Consider the following 19,744-nt stretch of genomic DNA (forward strand, 5'->3'; position numbering starts at 1 on the left):
CCACCAGAGACTCTTGTGGGTCTGGCGCTATTCCCTGAGAAGACGCAAGGGAGGCTGGGAAAGGCCACTGCATTAAGCCCCTGTCTTCTGCTTATGCCTTGGTGAGGGTGTTCTCCAGCTTGAAATTATAGAAGACTCAGTCTAAAATGCAAATCACCAGGGATTCTCACGCAGAGAGTTTGGGGGGAAGAGGGGTTCAGTAAACTGCATTTTTATTGTGATATACATATCCCTGTGAAACCATTAACTGACACATCTATTACCTTATACAGTGACCCCCTTTTTTTTGAATGGTGGGGACATTTAAGATCTCCTCTCTTAGCAAGCTTCAAGCATCCGATACATATTAATTATTAACTATGGTCTCCACACCGTACTGGAGTCTGCATTTTAGCAAGCGCCCAGATGGATCTGACCTGACAGTGCAGAGAGCTCTGAGAAACACTGCCTTGGTGGGTGAAGACACGCCCACAAAGCCACCTGAGATGTCTTATTTGTAGTCTATGCCTGAAATGCCTTCTAGCTTCCAAGGTCAGGTTAAAGCTTGTGTTCCTTTAAAAATGACTAGACTCATAACCTACTTTTGCAGTTGACATTGTCTGTGAGAAAGGTGAGAGCTAAGATTTCTCCTCTTTGACAATGGGTTCCCTCAGCCTGGGCTTTCTGCAACCACTTCCCCCTGACTCATTCTTGCCCTTTGACCCTGGTTTTGGTAGTTTTGTTGTAGTATCGTGTCTCTTATGGGAGTCTTTCTGGAAGCAAGAGTGATATGACTTATTAAAAATCACCCAATCCATGGACAAAACAAATAAAAAGACTTCATCTCATGGGTCAATTTGTGACAAATAGTATCTGAGGTCATGTTCATTGAGAGAAAAATTTCCCGATTGATCAGCAAGAAGTTGGGAGGCGGGGGGGAAGAGAGGGCAGGTGGTAGGAGAAGTGTTCTGCCATCCACAACCATGTTGGCCTAGAGGCTCTGGACCAGCCAGGACAGAAGGATTTATGACCTTGCTGAAAAGGTGAGTGGGGCGCACACTTCTGTGTGGGCTTCCTGTGCTGTGGGGGACATCTGTTTCTGACGAGGCTGGTGGCTATGAGGGGTTGAGGAGCACAAAATGGCCCATAAAACATTTTTGCAACCTCAAACTTTTGTGCATGACACCCTGTACACTAGAAATGCAAATATTTGCTCCTACCACGGTCCTCCCAGAATGTTAGTGAGTTAGGGCTGTTGGTGGGGGATCGGGAGGCGGGTTCGTGTTACAGGGCAGAAATGGAGGGGCGATAACTGCCACCATCCAGGGCTGAGAGCTCTGGGCCGAGGTTACGAGGCTTGTGGATTTGACCTGGCTGTGCCACATACAACTGAGTGATCTTGCACAAGTCATGTCACTTTTCTATTCTGCCTCGGTTTCCCCATCTGTCAGTGGGCACAATAATATCTGCCTGGACAACTTCTGTGGGCTGTTTTGAGAACGAAAAGCTGAAGGTGGCTTTTGTTATTTTTATTTTATTTTATTTTGTTAATCATCACCTGGGGATATTCTTCCCATTGATTTTTAGAAAGAGTGGAAGGGAGGGGAGAGAGACAGAAAGAGAGAGAAACACCAAATGAGAGAGGTGGGTTGAGCCTGCAACTGAGGTACATGGCCTTGCCTGGAATCGAACTCCATACCTGAAGGTGACTTTAAATAACAAAGTGCTAAACAGATGTGTCATCCAGGCCACAATTCTTATTTACAGTCACAGAGCAAGTGCTGAATGGGGTAGGAGTGGGGGCTCACTGTGTCTCCTGACCCACCTCCAGCTCCCTTCTTGTACGATGAAGAGAAATGATACATAAGACTTCCTGTGCACAAATACAGTGCTGTGCTTGGCAAGCCAAAATTTACTGTGAATTTTTGTTGAGGGTGTGAATTTCAAGTATTTGAGTTGGGAGGGGGAACAGAATGTCTTTGGTTGCTGGTGACATTTTCTATATATAATCCTCACAAGACTCCCAGTGTAACTCCACAATTGGCCTGGAGCTAAATGCTGAAAAGGTCAGACAACAAAAGAATGTGGTACGTGGTCTCCTTTCTCCCTCTCTGTCTCTCTCTTACACACACACACACACACACACACACACACACACACACGACCTTTAAATAGCACCCCTTGGAGGTAAAAATAAGGCGAGAGTTATAAATAAGCACTTTTGTTCAGTGCACTGTTATTACTCTTTCACATTACACTCAGTTTTATGTAAGAGAACCTCCCAGGGAGCAATATGCAGAGATATTGAGTAAACCTTCATTAATTCAGGATGCTTTAACCCTAACTTGGGACTGCACAAAAGGCTATGTGACTCACCCATCCAATAACCTAGATGGCATCCTAGACCTGCTGGGACTCCACAACCCTATTCATCTTGGACACCCTCCCCATCGCTGCTCCCCCTCCTTTCCTCACCAGGAACCAGTCCTGCTCTAGCATCTCATACTGCCCGTCTCAGTCTCTGAGCTCAGCCTCTCCTTCTGTTACAGAAAAACCAGAGAAGAACCAAGCAATGCTTAGAGAGATGGAGTTACATTTAATTATTATTATTATTATTACTACTACTACTACTACTACTACTACTACATGCAGGCTCAGGGAAAATCTCTCTTAAATTCTGGGCCAAAAACCTGAAGGAAGTTTCCCTATTTATATCTTTTATTCCTCTTTGTCTCCCAAATATGGGGTTTTCCAGTCCCCTTTGCAAGGTCTTAAAGAGCCTATGTGCTGGGGCTTTGAGACCTCAACCAGAGGCCTGGCCTGGCACCAGCATTGATAACTTCTTCCAGGGAAGGTTTATGTCCTCTCTGGACAGGAGTAATCTTATTTCTTTACTAGGCACCTGTTGCAGGATTATCCCTGCAAGACTTCCAGTGGGCTTCCCTCCCGCTACCGCCTCCTCTCCTGCTTCCCCCACCCGAGCATGGCAGGGTGGGGCAGGGCGTGCCCACCAAGCCCATGGCCCTCACCGTCTCTGGCCACGTGCACTGCCACCACCGCTATGCGCCTCACCCCGCATGCCCGACCTGCTGTGCCCACTGCACCGGCTGCCACAGTCTCTGGGGCCACTTCTCCCCGCCCCACCCCAAACGCCCTGCCAGTGCTTTCCCTCCAGCACCCGCAGCCGCCTTGCTTTCCACTTTCCCTCCCTCTTCCTTCTATGCTTTCTTCAGTCTTCACTCCTCTCTCCCTGTGTATGCAAATTAACCACCATCTTTGTTGGGTCAATTTGCATACTTGCTCTGATTGGCGGGTGGGTGTGGCTTGTGCAGTGAAGTAATGATTAATTTGCATATTACTCTATTAGGTTAGATTATTTAAGCAAGTAAGCATTTACAGAAGCCAAAATAGCAGGGTTAAAATGTCAAGCAACAGTTTTTATATAAGATGGATGATTCTTTTTTTTTTAATTGTCTCTAAATCTTTTTTTTAAATTAAATTATTATCTGTGTACATATTTTACCATTACCCTCCCCCCCCCATACATACCCTCTCTCCCCAGAGTTTTGTGTCCATTGGTTGTACTTATATGCATGTATACAAGTCTTTCGGTTGATCTCTTATCTCTCCCAGATCTCCCTCCCCTCCCTGCTGTAATTTGACAGCCTGCTTGTTACTTTACTGTCTCTATATCTATCTTTTGGTTCATCAGTTTATAATGTTCTTTATTATCCATAAATGAGTGAGGTCATATGGTGTTTCTCTTTCATTGACTGGCTTATTTCACTCAGCATGATGTTCTCCAAGATGGATGATTCACTTCCACCTCCCTCACTTCCATTATCCCTGTTCTTTGTCTCCACTGAGACCTTTGGCCTTCACCAATGTCTCCCAGCCTCTTGCCTCTCCCCCACCCCCTTCAAGGCTTTTCATTAAGCCAGACCACTCGCTAGTCTGAATCAAGGGTGGTTGCTTCAATTGCTCTCTTAGCATCACCCATCTGTCCATGTGTACATCTGTCGGTCCATCCAACCATCCTTCTATTGATCCAAAAGCATCTATTGATGCTCTCGGAAAGGGTATACATAAAGGAGCTGCTGAAAATTTAGTGTTGTGAGTCTGTCTTCCAACTTGTGAAACTAACTAACCAAAAGCCAATTAAGTCCAAAAACAAAATCAAACTGAAAATGTAAATGGCTTTGGTGGGGAAAAAAAAATTCTTTTTTCTCAATTCGTCTATGGACATTCAAATACAGATAATGAGCGTTCAGCATAATGCCAATTTAAATGTTAATTATAATTGCCTTACATGGACTCATTAACTTCTCACTGACAAAAACAGTAACAAAAATAGCTAAACTTCACTGAGTGTTGATTTCCTGGGGGGCATCTCCCTGAACACTTCACATGTTATCTCAATTGACCCTCACGTGACCTTATGAAGTAGCTGCTATGTTGGAGGAGTCCTGAGCTGCTGTCCAGGGGTTACTGATTCCATTGCAGTTGGAAAGTGGTGGGACTAGAATCTGAAGCTGGCTGTATCCCACTGTAAACTTAACCTTAGTTTAGTTTTAATGGCGATGTGAATTTGTAAAAGATAAGGAAGTGCCATGTGATGAAGAAAACACTGCCTGGGAGAGAGGACAATTGCCTTTTCCCTCTGTCCCTGACATAAGCGCTGGGTCCCCTCTCTCTGGATCTTAGTATCCTGCTCTGAGAGTGTTGGTGGAGCAGCGCGGGCTACTTAGTACAGGGTTGGAGTAGATCTACTAGGAGCTTCACTCAGACATTTCTACAAGTCCCACGTAGGGATTGCTGACAATCCCGAGTAAGAACAACACGTGACAGGAGAATCCTGAGTCAGTACTGTGGGGTCCTTTCTGAGCTGAGACTCACCAGCTCAGCTGAGTGTCCTGGCCCGGCCAAGGCAGCCACCCTCCCGGGGGTGCAGCTGTAACGGCAGGAGCCCCTCAGAAGGGACCCCGTGTAGACCCCTCCTCAGGGCTCTGGGCAGTTTCCCGATTTCAGTGCTGGCAACTACTGCTGACATTCTTGCCTGCCCAAGGCCAAGGGAGGCTCCTGCTTATCTGTCCCCTTCTGCACTTTTCAACTCTTCACTGCGCCTGGCAGGGGCTCAGGAACATCTGATGCGTCTGCAGGGGAGGATTCCTGCCACAGAGACAGAGGCGCCTCCACAGCCACACACTGAGCTGACCGGATTTCTCCACCCTGGGGACTCAGCAGGGAAATGGCCTTGGCGCGGCCATTAAGGCATTCCAAGGCCAGGGCTCACTGAGAGACTCCAGGCTGTTGCTGGGTGGATGTTCTCCGCCCCCCCCTTCCCCGTCCCCAGCACCGTGCCTGGGAGCCCCGGTGAGCTGTGTGTGACACTGTGACCAGGTCTCCTGGGCACCTGCCCCCGGGTGAGGAGACTCTGAGGTGGCTGCCCCATCCTTCCTCCAGCTAGCCAACCGTAAGCTGCGTGAGGGGATGTGTGAGAGCAAAGCATTCCAGAAGCTGCCGGCCTGGTTTCTCTTTCCACAGGTCAGGACCTGCCATTCTTTCAAACACCTGGGCCTGACCTCTTTCAGGCCTGAACAAACACAAGGCACCTGGGAGGAGCCTGTGTCCAAACAGAATGACTAAAAAGTACCACTCGGATTTCCATGGGAGCCCACTCTGCCCCCCAGTGACAAACACACATCCCCGTTTCCCAGGGCTCAGGGCTCATTGAGAGCATCGGTCGTCACCCGATGCAAAGCAATTGCGTTTATTTATGTTTTCCTCCCAGGAACTAGAGCAGAGAATCATAGAGCTCTGGTCTTTGTTTCTACTTTGCATACTCCATTAAACATGAGTTTCTTTAGATGCACTCAGAAAGCGTTTCTGTGGCTAACGCCATTAGGGAAACTCTGAAAGTTACCTACACTATATGCAATGCATATTAAAGGCTCTGAAAAGTCCTGCATTAAGAAACCAGTTAACCCAGCATTTTCTAAGCTTATTTGACCAGAGACCTTACCTTCTGGGTGCCGTCCTCCCCACCTGTGCTGGAGCAAACTTGGAGAGACACGACCCTTTCAGAAAGGATTTTACCAGATGGGGCACGGTGGATCCAGGGCGAGGCCACCTCTCCCAGGGAACACTGCAATTGCCACTCTGGCCAGGATCTTGTAATAACTGATCTCACTGCCTCCGGGTTTATTCCCCTCCCCCAATCCATCCTCCCTGTCTTTCTAAACACAGACCTGTGCAGGCCACTTATTTTCTCCCAGTCCTTACAGGGCTCTCACTTCCTCTGGGATTATGCCCAAACTCCTCAGGTTGCCCTAGCTGATTTGGCTCAGTGCATAGAGCGTCAGCCTGCAAACTGAAAGGTCCCAGGTTTGATTCCGGTCAAGGGCACATGCCCAGGTTGTGGGCTCGATCCCCAGTGGGGGACTTGCAGGAGGCAGCTGATCCATGATTCTCTCTCATCGTGAATGTTTCTATCTCTCTCTCTCCCTCTTCCTTCGTCTCTTGAAGTCAATAAAAATATATTTAAAAAACCTCCACACTCTTCAGGAGGTGTTCACTTTGGCTCCAACCTCAATGCTCATCCCCTGCCCGTGCCCTCCAACATCCTTGGTACATGCTGCTGCTTCCCCGCCTCTGTGGGCCCTTGCCCAGCTCCACAGTTTCCTCAAGTGCCTAGAAGGCTCCTCTCACCAGGCCAACTGTGAGTCCACGCCCAAGTGTCACCTCTTCTAGGAAAGTTTCTCTGACCCATCACTCTCTCTACCCTCCGAGTAGCAGCAATTCTCTCCTCTGGGCTGCCGTGCCACCCTGCACACATCTCTGTAATCGCACATATCACATTGCATCGCCATTATTTATTGACATTTCTGTTTTAAGTAGTTAAGAAATGTATACAGCAGGGCACCCTCTTTGTATCAGGAATTATCTTAGGCACGCCATAAAACATCAATTCAGCAAGCATTCCTAAGTGTCCACCGTGAACAAGGGACTGTCTTACCTCCGGGCTACAAAGGCAAACACAAGAATCTCACAGTCCGGGGCACAAGAAAATGCAAAAGCAGCTGCAACATACTGTGGCAAGGCTCATAAAAAAGAGATGTGTGGGAGGCCTCAAGGCACAGGCAGGTCTGCTGAGGGGGAAGGCAGTGAGGGCTTCACGGCTTAGGAGACCCAGGTGCGGCTTGGACAGACTGTGTGTGTGTGTGTGTGTGTGTGTGTGTGTGTGTAAGGGGGGGTATTGAGGCAGGAGAAGGGCACCTCAGGCAGAGAGAACAGCAGATGCAAGTGGAATGAGACCAGGGGGCCTTCCTGGAGCTGTGAGGAAATTAGTAGAGTCAGGCTTGGGAGAGGAGTGTGAAGAAGGGCAAGTGGGCAGAGATGAGGCTGGTGGAGCCTGGGGCCACCCTGTGTAAAGAGCCTAGGTAGTCTGGAGGGCAATGGGGCCCCCTGAGAGGCTTTGGGAAGGAAAGTGGCCTATGTTTTAGGAAGTTCATTTGGGCAGCAGAGTGGCTGATGTGATGGACAGCGGCAGGGCATAGTGGAGACCAGGAGGTGTGTGTGCCACCCCAGTGAGAGATCATGAAATCCTTGAGGCAATGGGCACAGAGCGGGAGGAGAGGTGCTGGGAAAGATGTGAGGAGGAATGGCAGTGTGGAGAGCTTTGGGATCCAAAGGGTCTGGCTCCCTCACTTAATGAATTCAAATTTGAATCCAAATTTCAGTTTTCTCTGATAAAAGAATAGGAGAATAATACCTTGCAGTCCTGTTGTGAGAATAAAATGAGATGATATCTATAAAAGCCTGGTATACTGTAGGCACTGAGTCCATGAGGGCAATGATTATTAAGGCAGGCTTTCATAATGGCCAGATGTGGAAGAAGGAGGAGGAGGAGGAGCCCAGGATTAGGTATGGGAAAGGACAGACAAGCTTACTTGGTAAGACAGACTTGGCATGTGCTGAGCCTGAGGAGCCGAGATGCCTGGGGGATGTGCTTATAAGTAGAAGACTTCATGAGGCTCAGCAGAAAGGAACGTGGAGTTCAGGGCATGGGGAGCCATCCGTCATGGGCCTGGATGAAGGTCTCAGGCTGAGCATGTGCAGGGAGCAGGGAGCGGGGCCAAGGACAGAACCCTGGGGCACACCTACGTCCAAAGAGAAGAGGGGGCGGAGGATGGGAGTCCAGCAAGGGAAAGCGAGCAGGAGAACTGCCAGGTAAAAGGTGGGCGGGCAGAGCAGGCGTGTCAGGGGCTGCTGAGATGTCTTGAGAAACAGGGATCTCGAAGTGTCTGTGGGAGTTGGCATTTAGAAGTGGAGTGGTGGGGAGGGAGTTATTCTGCAGGGGGCTGTAGAGGGAATGAAAGGGGAGGAAATGCCATTGAATTTCAAGAAGCTTTGCTCTGAAGTAGAGGGAGGGTGACAGCCACTGGGGGATGTGGGACTGAGGATGGATTCATTTTTGAGATAGGAAGCGTGCATAAGAGATAATGGAGTATGGTAATGAGGTAAAATGCAGATAATGGAGTATGGATAGAGGTGAGTAAGGATGAGGTGAGCCTAAGGAGATGGGAGGAGGTGAGAGCCAGAGTCCAGTTAGAATGTGAAGAAGACATGATCCCTCTTATTAGGACCTCCCAGACTGGAGGGAAGGAAGTGGAGCCCTCATGCCCAGCTCCACCGTGGACAAGTATGAGTGAGGGAATCGGGCTGCTGCGGGTGGGGCTGGAAGACATCCACAGGGATGACAGGGAACTGTTCTGTAGGTGAGGAAACCTTAAACCATGGATTTGAGACAGTGGGAATATATATTTTTTTATTCCATAAGATTTATTTTTCTTATAATCACCTCAAGCCATTCTTTTGGTTGCCTTTAGTGAGTTTCCTTTTCTTACAATAAAAACATTTCACTATTCATGTCCACAAATATTTTACAACAAAAAAGAAAGCATATATTATGACCATCTTATTGGACTATGAAGCACAACAATCTAAAATTTCCTAACAAGCAAAGAATAGAAAGTGAATGATCTAATTGACAGTGGGAATATTGAGACCAAAAAAGACAACGCCAAGTGGAATGAAGGATAATCATTATCTTCAAAAAGGTGGTGGACTGCTCTGTTCACTGGCCTTGGAAACAGCAGAGCCGACAGGTGGACATCAGAGGGACACACATTTCGGTGCCCATAAGGCAGAGATTTCGGACACGGGATGGGAAGGGGCTGCCAGTTCCTGAAATGATGCTGTGGTCCCTGAGGTTCCACTTGACAAAGAAGTTGAGGAAAGGATTCCTGCAGGGGGTGGGGAGGGAGGGTGGAAGCCCGAGGCCCTTCCTTCCCAGGTCCCTCACTGGAGCCATGTGAGCTCAGCTCCTGCAGCCAGACTGGCGGGCTCCTGTGACTGGCATTCTGGCCCAATGGGGAAAACTCCCATCACGTAATACGACAGTCACAGGAAGCAGCAATTTCTAAGCAAAAATCCCAGAATAATGTGGCCATTCCTCAGTCACTATTCTGACGCGATCCCCGGCCAGACAGAAACCACTTCAGGAACAATTTGGATTTCCTCCCCAATCTCCCTGTTTGTCTGAGTTCCTGGGCAAGCACGCAAATGGCGCCAGAAATCCCAGTGCTGGGAAATGGATGGTGGCTGACATGCTGACCCCTGACCTCTCAAAGGTCAGAGGCCAGTGCTGAGTTTTTTTTCTCTAGGGCACAGCAACTCACTCCTCAACTTTGTGTTCATAAAGCCTGTGCATGTTTCCCAGCCACTAGCCCACCAGCTGGTTTGGGAGCGTCAGCATTTGACATGTCACGAGGTCCATGATGTCTTCTGTGACGCTTCTCTGATGAGCTCGGTCCATTCAGACCTTTCTGTTCAGCTGATCTACCTGAGCATTTGCACCATACAGTCTGTCACACAGTCATGCCTCAACCTTCCCCAGAGTCTAAACTGCCCCTCACTCACAGACTGGGCTAAATCCCACCTTGAATTATGACAGTGAGTCTAGGGGTGAAAGACAATAAAGTCAGAAAACCCAGTCTGTGTTTGTAGGCTTTTGGGACCAAAATGAGCTCAAGCCGTGGAGGGGAAGAAAGTGGAAGAGTGAGTCAGGTTGGGTGACAGACTAGATCAAAGCAGGCAGGAGGCAGGCATTGGAGGGTGGGGTGTGTCTTGCTCACCATGGGTGTCAGGACAACTAAAGAAAGAGCTTTACCAGATGCCTTTCCTGCCCTCTGGGCAAGTCAGCTTCAGACACCCAAGTTAAAGCACCAAGCAGACAGGCTGCTGTATGCCCAGGTCCTATCCTTGCCAGCTCCCTAAATATTGAATATAAGAGAGCATGAATGAATGAATGAATGAATGGCAGAGAATAGTCCCACCAGTTGTACCCAGTGGCACACATCCCATTGGATGTCACTCCGTGAAGCTGCACTCTCCTTTCCAGAGGCTACAATGCCAAAGCATCTTTGTATCACAACCGCTTGAGCCATTTCCTTTACCCTCAAGGATTCAATCCATCACAGATGAGGCCACTGTGGGGAGGGCTGGGTGGTAGAGCAGGCAGCTGAGGGTCCATGGTAAACAACCTCAGGATCTGGAGTTAGGCGGGTTTCTGGTGAGTCTCAACGCTTCCAATCTCTAGCTGAGTGATTTTGGACAAGTTGCTTAACCCTTCTGAGCTTCAATGCTTGATCTCTGAGGGTTGCTGTAATAATGAAATGTGAAGCACCTGGCACGGAGTAGGGGCTCTGTAAAAGTGAGTTGCTAGCTTTTTCCTGGGCAGATGACCATGACTTTTAAACCCAACCAAATGCCCCAGTCCCTTTGACCACTTCCCCTCCTCCCCCCAGCCTTGATCGACACCACAGGCAGAGCAGTTAACTAGATGTGTGTTCAGTCTACACAGACCCAGTAGTAAATCTTTGAGCATGAGTACCACCATAGCATTAGCTAACACCTCTATCATGTCACATAATTATAATTTCTTTTTTTGTGGTGGAAAAAGTCGCCAGCATCTGGACCAGTTGGTTGGCACTCTTTGTTCCTCCTTTCTTTCTTTTTCTTTTTTTTTTTAAATTTATATTTGTATTGACTTCAGAGAGGAAGGGAGAGGAAAAGAGGGATAGACACATCAGTGATGAGAGAGAATCATTGATCAGCTGCCTCCTGCACTTCCCTTTCCGAGGACGGAGCTAACCCCCAAGCTATGGCATTCAGGCTACAAAGAAATTTTCAAAATTTTACTCTAAGCCTTGAATGTAATATTTCAAGAGAGCATTCACATTCTAAATCCTTCTCAGCAGAGACGGTCACTGGTCAGTATTTTTATGTACACTGAATTTTAGGAATATCTTCTGCCAGTCAATCTGCATCTTACCTCATTCCCCACCTGGTCCTCCCTAGGATGCAGACATCACCGTTTTAAAATACCTGAGCAAGAAACACCTGTCCATTTGATCCAATTCCCTCACTTTAGAGGTAAGGAAACTGAGACAGAAAATTATTTCTGCACAGTCAGATGAGAAAATCACTAGGAAAAAGAGACACATGCCCAGGTTTCAGGCCCAATCCCCAGAAGCGAAGGCGCAGGAGGCAGCTGATCAATGATTGGGGAGGTTTTGGGTTTCCTGAGGGTGTCCTATATATATTAAAAAAAAGTAGGAACCAGGAATGCCAGCCAACTGACCCAGATGCTGGTGACTTTTTCCACCACAAAAAAGAAATTATAATTATGTGACATGATAGAGGTGTTATGTAGTGCTATGGTGGTACTCATATGGCAATATGTTAATGTATCAAATCAACATGTGTATACCATAAACTTACACAAAGTCACATATCTACTATCTATATATATATTGGATAAAAGCCCATGTGATTGAACAACCAGTTGCCAGCCAGGGGGACCCTACTGGTGCACAAATTTGTGCACCTGGCCTCTAGTATCTTAATAAAAATACAAAATAAAAAAAAGAAGATGCTTTCCTCACTGCCAATAGCTAGAGTTTTAAAAATGGGAGTTGATGGCTGGTCCCTCCAGAGCCCCTTTGATGGAGAAGCAGGGTGGGGCACTGAGTCTGCCCTAGAACAAACTAGAGAGAGAAAACAGGAGTATGTTGATTAGGATATTTTCCACAGACCCTCTCACTTATCTTCCTTGTATCAAGAAGGTGTCTAGAATATGTTGAACTTTGCTTTCATGTTAAAAGAGCAGAAAGAGAGAGTGTCTAGGGTGGTTTCTGGAGTTATACCACCTGGGCTCACAGCTTAGCTCCATCATTTGCTATAGGTGTGACCTTGAACAAGTTCCCTAATCTCTCTGTACCTCAGTTTCCTCATCTGTAAAGCATTCATTCATTCATTCATTCATTCAGTATTTGTGGAGAATCCACACTGCATTAGGTATTGTTTGGGTACTTGAGATGAAATAACAGTGACTGGTAGACAAAGATCCCTTTCTGGAACTTCTATTTTGTGGGATAGAACAATTATTGTATCTACTTAATAGAATTATTGTATCAAATGAGTGCATGTCTGTGAGTTGCTTTGTTGTCTGTAAGACCCACGGTCAGCTCAATACTCAATTCACCAGAGAGTGAACGGTGGAATGCTTGCTTATTTTTTAAATTATTTTTGAATGCAAGGAACAATTGTCTTTAGTAAAGAATTGCTGCTTAACTCATGATAAAAAAAAATCCATTATTTTTTTAATTGCAAAAGAAATGCTTGCTCACAAACAATTACACATTATAGAAATGAATGGCCTGGCAAGCAAAACCTCCTGACAATCTCACGCCTCAACTGTAATCACTGTGAACAGTCTGGTGTATTTTTTTCTTTTCATATCTTATCTTGATGGATCATTTGTTTTTGGGAATTTTTTTCTAATTACCCAACTTTATTAAAAACCAATCTTGTTAAGCCTACAAAAATGAATGCCGAATAAGATGAGACTGCATATGCGTATGTTTCAATGAACAGGATACAGAGAAATTGAGAAACGGAGGAAATAAGAGGCCCTTGACTGTCTGGCATGAGTGATCACGCTGTGATGTAGGGATTCCAGACTTTTTTTTTTTTTAATATATTTTATTGACTTTTTAAGAGAGGAGAAGAGAGGGATAGAGAGCTAGAAACGTCGATGAGAGAGAAACATTGACCAGCTGCCTCTTGCACACCCCCTACTGGAGATGTGCCCGCAACCAATGTACATGCCCTTGACTGGAATTGAACCTGGGACCTTTCAGTCTGCAGATCGACACTCTACCACTGAGTCAAACCAGTTTCGGCGGGATTCCAGTCTTATCCAACCTCTCTTTCCCTCAGGAAATGCTGTTCCGTCAACAGCAGCTCACAAGGCTCTTTCTTAGTGAAACATCTTGGTGTCCCAGTTCCTTTTTGGATAATTGGGAGCAGGAATGGAGGGTGTCCCGGAAACACCTGTAGGCGGGAGTTTGGGGAGGTTTTGGATTTTCTGAGGGTGTCCTGCCCTCCCACTCCTGCACCCTGCTGGGTTTCCATGACCACTCCTCACTTTAGAAGTCTCAGCTGGTTCTTTTTAAAGTCTGCCTGACATTTTCTTTCCACAGTGTAATAAGGGTACTTTCCTTATTACTTCTTTCCTAGAAAAACATCTCTTTCATACATTTAACTATTGCTGCTTTATAATCTTTCTCAGAGTATTTCTTTTTCTTGGGGTTCTAATTGTTTTATTAGCCATTGGTTTATCTGCTTTTCCCACAGTGTGAACTATTTCCGTGAATCAAGACTTTATTTTCCTTGGAGCATTGTTTTCCGCTCCAGGAATTTCACAGCATGGGTGTGGGAGTGCCCCCACAGGGGAGTTATGCTTTTCCTCTGCCCGGCGCTTCAGCCATCCACTGGGAGGGGACGACAGTTTATACTCACTTCTGAACCTGGGTTTTTTTGCACCAGGTGTGTACTGTAAGTGTGGACTTTAAATTTACATGTGGTGAAGGTTTGGTTTTGGTTTTGTCCAAGAGACATTTCCTCGCACAAGTTCCTAGTCATCTCCTTGGGGGGCAGAGCCTGTTTCTTCTTCTTGGGAGGGCAGCCGTCTGAAACTCCACGATTTCTGCAAGAACCTCAATTCCAACGTCCTGCCTTGTAGAGGCCTCAACACTAGATTCCCTGCAAGAACCCCGATACAGACGCCATGAAAAAAACAATAAGATGTTTCTCAAGCAGTTTCAGTCTTATATGGTTAGGTGGGAAATACTTCATTTTTAGTACCCCCAATGCACCTCTGTAAATGCCTGGTGCTCTCAGAAGCTTGGTTTACAGACCCCTGGATTAGATGGCCAGAGCCCTTTCTACTTTTGAGCTCTGAGAGTAAAGACCCTCTGCCTGGGTTTTAAAGCCTACCATAGCCTGCTCCCCACTACTTAACCTTATTTTGAACCAATACAGATTTGTCTCTAGTCTGGCCAGTCTCGCAGCATCTTCTGCATATCCTTGCCTTTCCAGTGTCCTTGCTTTTCTCACGATGTATCATCTGTATGGAATGTGTTCTTTCTCCTGTTGCTTACTCAGATTTGAGCCTAAATTATGTGAGTACTCGGACTTGCAGTTGTCCATAGGGCATGAAATGGTGGGTTGTCTATAAGGTAAGAAAATGGTGGGGAGCCACAGTCTCTTCGTGCTCTACTTTCTTTCCCTAGCCAAACTTCATTGCCTTCACCCTAAATATCATCGATGTTGGCAAGTCCCAACTTTCTATTTCCCTCCTAGAACTCTTCTTGAGCTCCAGGTTTATGTAGAGACTCAGAGGCTATGAAAGCTTGAGGTCAGTCAGTTCTCAACTCCACTAGATCCATAACAACATCTTGAAATGAAAAGCTTCAGGGCGGGACTGTTTATTTCTTTGTGCCTGGTAGTGTCTTATATATAACAGATGCTCAGCAATGTCCATATTGATTTTAAAAAAATATTTTTATTAGCTTTAGAGAGAGGAAGAGAGAGGAAAAGAGAAGTAGAAACATTGATGGGAGAGAAACCCTACTAGGAATTGAATCAGCAACCTCTTGGTGCATGGAACAATGCTCAATCCACTTACCCACACCAGCTGGGCTCATATTGATTAAAAAAATTGACAGTAATATGTCTTCATTTATGGATTAAACAAGTTTTTGAAATAGCTATTTGTTATCTTTAAAACAATGCACTGAAAGTAAGTCTTAGTTTCAGAGTTTTATTATATTACACTAAAGGAAGGGCAGGATGGTTACTCAATGTTTTCTTTCATTCCGTTCTTAAGTACTTACAAGTTCTTAAGAATGCCTGTACCACTAGATGATAAAAATAAACATAACAAGCAATTTCTTAATAAGTAATATCTTACAAATTAAAACACATTTAAAATAGCTTTCAATGTATTCTTCATAAGTAATTCAGCATGTTTTTTTTTTAAATCATGCTCACTTATGCTTAAGAATTAAAGCAAGTATATTACTCTGATGGAAATATGGGAAATCTCTCCTTCATGCAAAATACAGGGATATATTCAAGTTGAAAGGAAAAAATCCTACTCTTCTCCCACATAATCACAGAACATTAGAGATAATTTATCCAGAGATAGAAAGATGAAGGGACTCAAAAAGAAGAAATTTTCCTGGAGCTAAAAAGCAGATGACTTAAAATAGAAGTCATTTTTTTAAAAAAAAACAAAAACTATAATTTCCCTTCTTCTTTATGACTTTTATCTCAACAGTTTAGCAATCTCTCTCTTTAGGGCTTGGGGTGTTAGAGAGAAAGGAGTTAGTTTCCTTTCTGGTCTACTAAAAGGCTTAAGCTGCTGCTGACATCAAATTCCAGTCTAACCCAGGCCCAGTATCAGACAGGCCTGAGCTCTAGGTGCACACCCAACAGACCATGTCCAACCATTCTACTATAAGTAACAGAACTGAACAATGTACCATGTAAGTGGGAACCATGGGGGTCGGGGGGGGGGGGGACTTGTCCTTCAGGTGCAATGCTCCAGGTCCCACCACATGGTAGGGAAAGAGCAGGAAGAATGGAACAACTAGTCTTTGTCACAGAAACATCAAGCATTGTCTCAGCTGTGAGCAGGACACTCACAGTTATCTACTGCTTCGGTTCACAGCTTTACATGGAGATGCCCCTGCTCTGGTGGGTACTTCCCAGTGACCAAACTCCAGGATAGTAACTGAGCCATACTGACTCTTTGTTGTTGTTGTTAATCCTCCCCCAAGAATATTTTTCCATTGCTTTTTTTTTTTAGAGAGAGTGGAAGGGAGGGAGGAAGGTGTATGTGTGGGAGAGAAAGATTGATGTGACAGAGACACATCAATTGGCTGCCTCTTGTACATATCTTAACTGGGGCCAGGGATTGAACCTGCAACCCAGATATATACCCTTGGGCAGGAATACAACCTGAGACCCTTTGGTTCAAGGCCTGACACTCTAAACACTCAGCCGCACCGGCCAGGGCCATACTGACTCTTTTCAGCCCCTTCCTCACCCTCCCCAAATCGTATAACATATCCTGGTGAGTGGGTAGGGGCAAGAAGATGGAGCTTTTTATTAGAAGGATATTTGGAAAGAGGCAAGGATGTTGAAGGTAGGAGTCAATGTTTCCTAAGGTTCTTTCTTAGAATATATTGTATTTGGCTTTGGGGCTGCTGACTCACTCAAGGCCAGGCATTCCATCTTGGGGCTACTATATTCCTCAGAGTGCTTGGAGAGACCAGCTCCTTCCCCACCTACGGTATCCACAAACATCCGTGTTAGCTTATTAGAGACTCAAAACAACCAGCTGTCAAGGACACATTCCTCTTGGCTGATGCATGGCTCTCCCCAAGGGTTCACCCCTGGACTGCTTGTGTCTGTGAGACCATAAGCTGACTTTAATGATGATTTGAAGGGCCTCTTACATCCTAATTTATGTAACCTTCTCACACGAATAACAAGGCTTCCCTGTGGGGAATCATGGGATGACTAGTTACTCATTAGATAAGCAGTGACCCTTGGAAACAGGAAGCAAAAGAGAGGCTCTCACAGTCCAGGCCATTCCCTTCTTGTCATCCACAGGGAACTCAGCATCGTAGAAAGCAGTCTGGCCTCTGAGTCAGCAGACCCAGGTTCAACATGCTGTCCTGCCAGATACAGTGTGACCTGATACAGTTCCTTGGCCTCTTAGGTCCTCGGTTTCCTATTCTATGAAGTGAGAATAATACCTATCCTGCCAGCCAGGGATTTTAAGTGGTCCTAATAGAATGCTAGGGTGGGAAGGCATCTTAAAGAGTATCTGAAGTTTATATATATATAGTACAGAGAGGAAGGGAAAGAGATAGAGAGTTAGAAACATCGATGAGAGAGAGTCATCGATCAGCTGCCTCTTGCACACCCCCAACTGGGGATATGCCCGCAACCAAGGTACATGCCCTTGACCGGAATCGAACCCGGGACCCTTCAGTCCCCAAGCCGATGCTCTATCCATTGAGCCAAACCGGTCTTGGCAAGAGTATCAGAAGTTTAAATTTCCTCTCAGAAGAACACTAGCAATAAGTCACACAACATGTTCTTGAATTCTTTCTGGGACAGGGAACTAATTCTCACAGAAGGCCCAGTGCATTGTTGATAGCTTTGACTTATGTTTAGCTGAAAACTGCCTCCTTTGGCATTTTACCAATTGGTCTTTCTCCATGTGAGGATACAGAAACAAGTCCAGTCCTCTTTTGGAAGAAAACTTTCAAATATCTGGAGGAAGTACCAAGCTGTTGATATAGACAGGGCAGTCCCTAAGTCTTCTCCCACCAGGCCAAGCCTTTAACTTCCTTCACCATCAAGCTTGCTGTTCTCCAAAGGCACTTTAGGGGATTTATGATCCTCAAAATATCTTGTCCAGAACCAAATGTAGTATTCAGCATGATCTGAAGGGGGGAGAACTAAGTGGATGTTCACCTCCCTTGTTCTAGATGCTATGTGCTGGAAACCAAAACCAAACATTGTCACTGGTAGTAAAATGTAAAGGGAGCTGGCCAACCTCGATGGCTCTGAATGGTCGAAGCTATTAACTCATCCTCTAGTTGAGATAGTGGTAACTGAGGCAACTTGAATTTGTTGATCATATGTAAATTCTTCTTGATTTTCTGTTGTTGGAATTTTCTGCCTAAGTGATGTCTTTGTCTTAGAATTTCAATAAAAGGAATGGTAAAAGCCAGAGAATGGAGTAGTCCTCCCCAAGAGGTGGACTCCCGCCTGGCCCCATTTTCTCAAATTAACTATTTTCTAGCTTCTTCATTTTAGTGTGCGGCCTTCTCCAAAAACTGGACTCTGAGGGGCCCTGAACCACGTGGGTCATGTTAAGGGATCCCACAGCTATGCCTCTATTGATTGATGTAGCTGACCCTTAAATTAGCTGCTTTGGTGGTCACCTCTCAATAGCAGCACTTCCCTCATAATCCCAGCTTCAAACACACAATGCTCTGATTACTATCTCCTTTCTTTCCAGCTCATTCTATTGAGTACCCTGTTGGGGTCAACCAGCAGACCCCGAGTGAGGGATGAATGATGAGTGACACATATTTTTGTGAAAGAGAGGGTTAAGGGACTGCCCGACTAGAAAAACCAAACAGCCTCATTTGCCTGTCTTAGGATTTTTTTATAACAACTAGAGGCTCAGTGCACAATATTCGTGCACTGGTAGGGTCCCTAGTGGCTGCTAGCTGCTGGCTGGGTAGTCCCTCCCTCCCCCTGGTTATCCCCACCTCCTGGTCAAACTTCTGGATGAACTCCCAGTCGAGGGGACAATTTGCATACTATGCTTATATAGGATAGCTTGAACTAAAATTAACTATGAGATATTATCAGGAGGGTAAGCATTCTTGAGAAGACATATATGTCTGCAGTATCCTTTAAGTAAAGACATCTAAAGACTAAGCATAAAGATTCCAGTAAATGCCTGGGGGCTCAGACTTGTATGGAAAAGTCAAGGTAGGGGCAGTTGCCTTCACCCAATTCCTCTGGAGGTTCCAACCTTTTGGAGTTTCCTTCTTGCAGGCTTTCCAACCAAGGCCTATGCTTCCCTACAGTACCCATTCAATAATTCTTAGGTGTCACCAAGACTTCCCACCCAGTGACCATAGTGCTGTCCCTGACCTGTCTCCTCCACCGTGTCCTCATGTCCCTTTTTACCCAGCCTAGACCTCATAACATATCACAATAATCACACCCTTGAATATACTCCCAATTCCTTTCTCTCTTTTGCCAGGCAAAAATCCCAGCACTGATTAAATCCTACTCTCTGTCTCCAGCATCCAGACAGTTGAAAATGGCTAGAGAAAAACACAGAAATAGGCTAAATGGGCCCAAATTTAACTTCATGAAGAGTAACCTGAAGGGGGCCCATGGAGCTGCCCAGTAATCTTCCTCTAATTCCCCAATCTGGGCATTCCAGTTCCTACCACCTCTATCCTTAAGCCTCCACCACCTCCGTCCCCATTTTTACTCTTAGCAGATGATATTGCCTTCACCCAATAGGGATTCCACAGGCTCTGGATCCCAGTGCTGTGGCTTCCCTCTGTCCCTCGGATGGGCATCTGTACTCCCAGCTAAGACTAAGCACTCTTGCTTCATAAGGAACTTTTGCCCCCACATCCCATACTCTATTACTAATTTCCTTTTTACCCCCCCTACAGGTCATTCTCATCCTAAATAACTACAATATCATATTCTCTCATTTTAGGAAACAAAATAAAAAACACAC

General features: G+C 45.8%; 1 protein-coding gene across 4 annotated transcripts in view; it reads right to left on the bottom strand.

The window, feature by feature from the left end:
• The window catches only part of ME3 (malic enzyme 3), a 165,470-nt gene that overhangs the window by 18,995 nt on the left and 126,731 nt on the right, over nucleotides 1-19,744 (bottom strand). The window lies entirely within an intron of this gene.

The sequence above is a fragment of the Pipistrellus kuhlii genome, unplaced genomic scaffold (assembly GCF_014108245.1).
Source record: "Pipistrellus kuhlii isolate mPipKuh1 unplaced genomic scaffold, mPipKuh1.p scaffold_m20_p_9, whole genome shotgun sequence".
NCBI classification, from domain to species: domain Eukaryota; kingdom Metazoa; phylum Chordata; class Mammalia; order Chiroptera; family Vespertilionidae; genus Pipistrellus; species Pipistrellus kuhlii.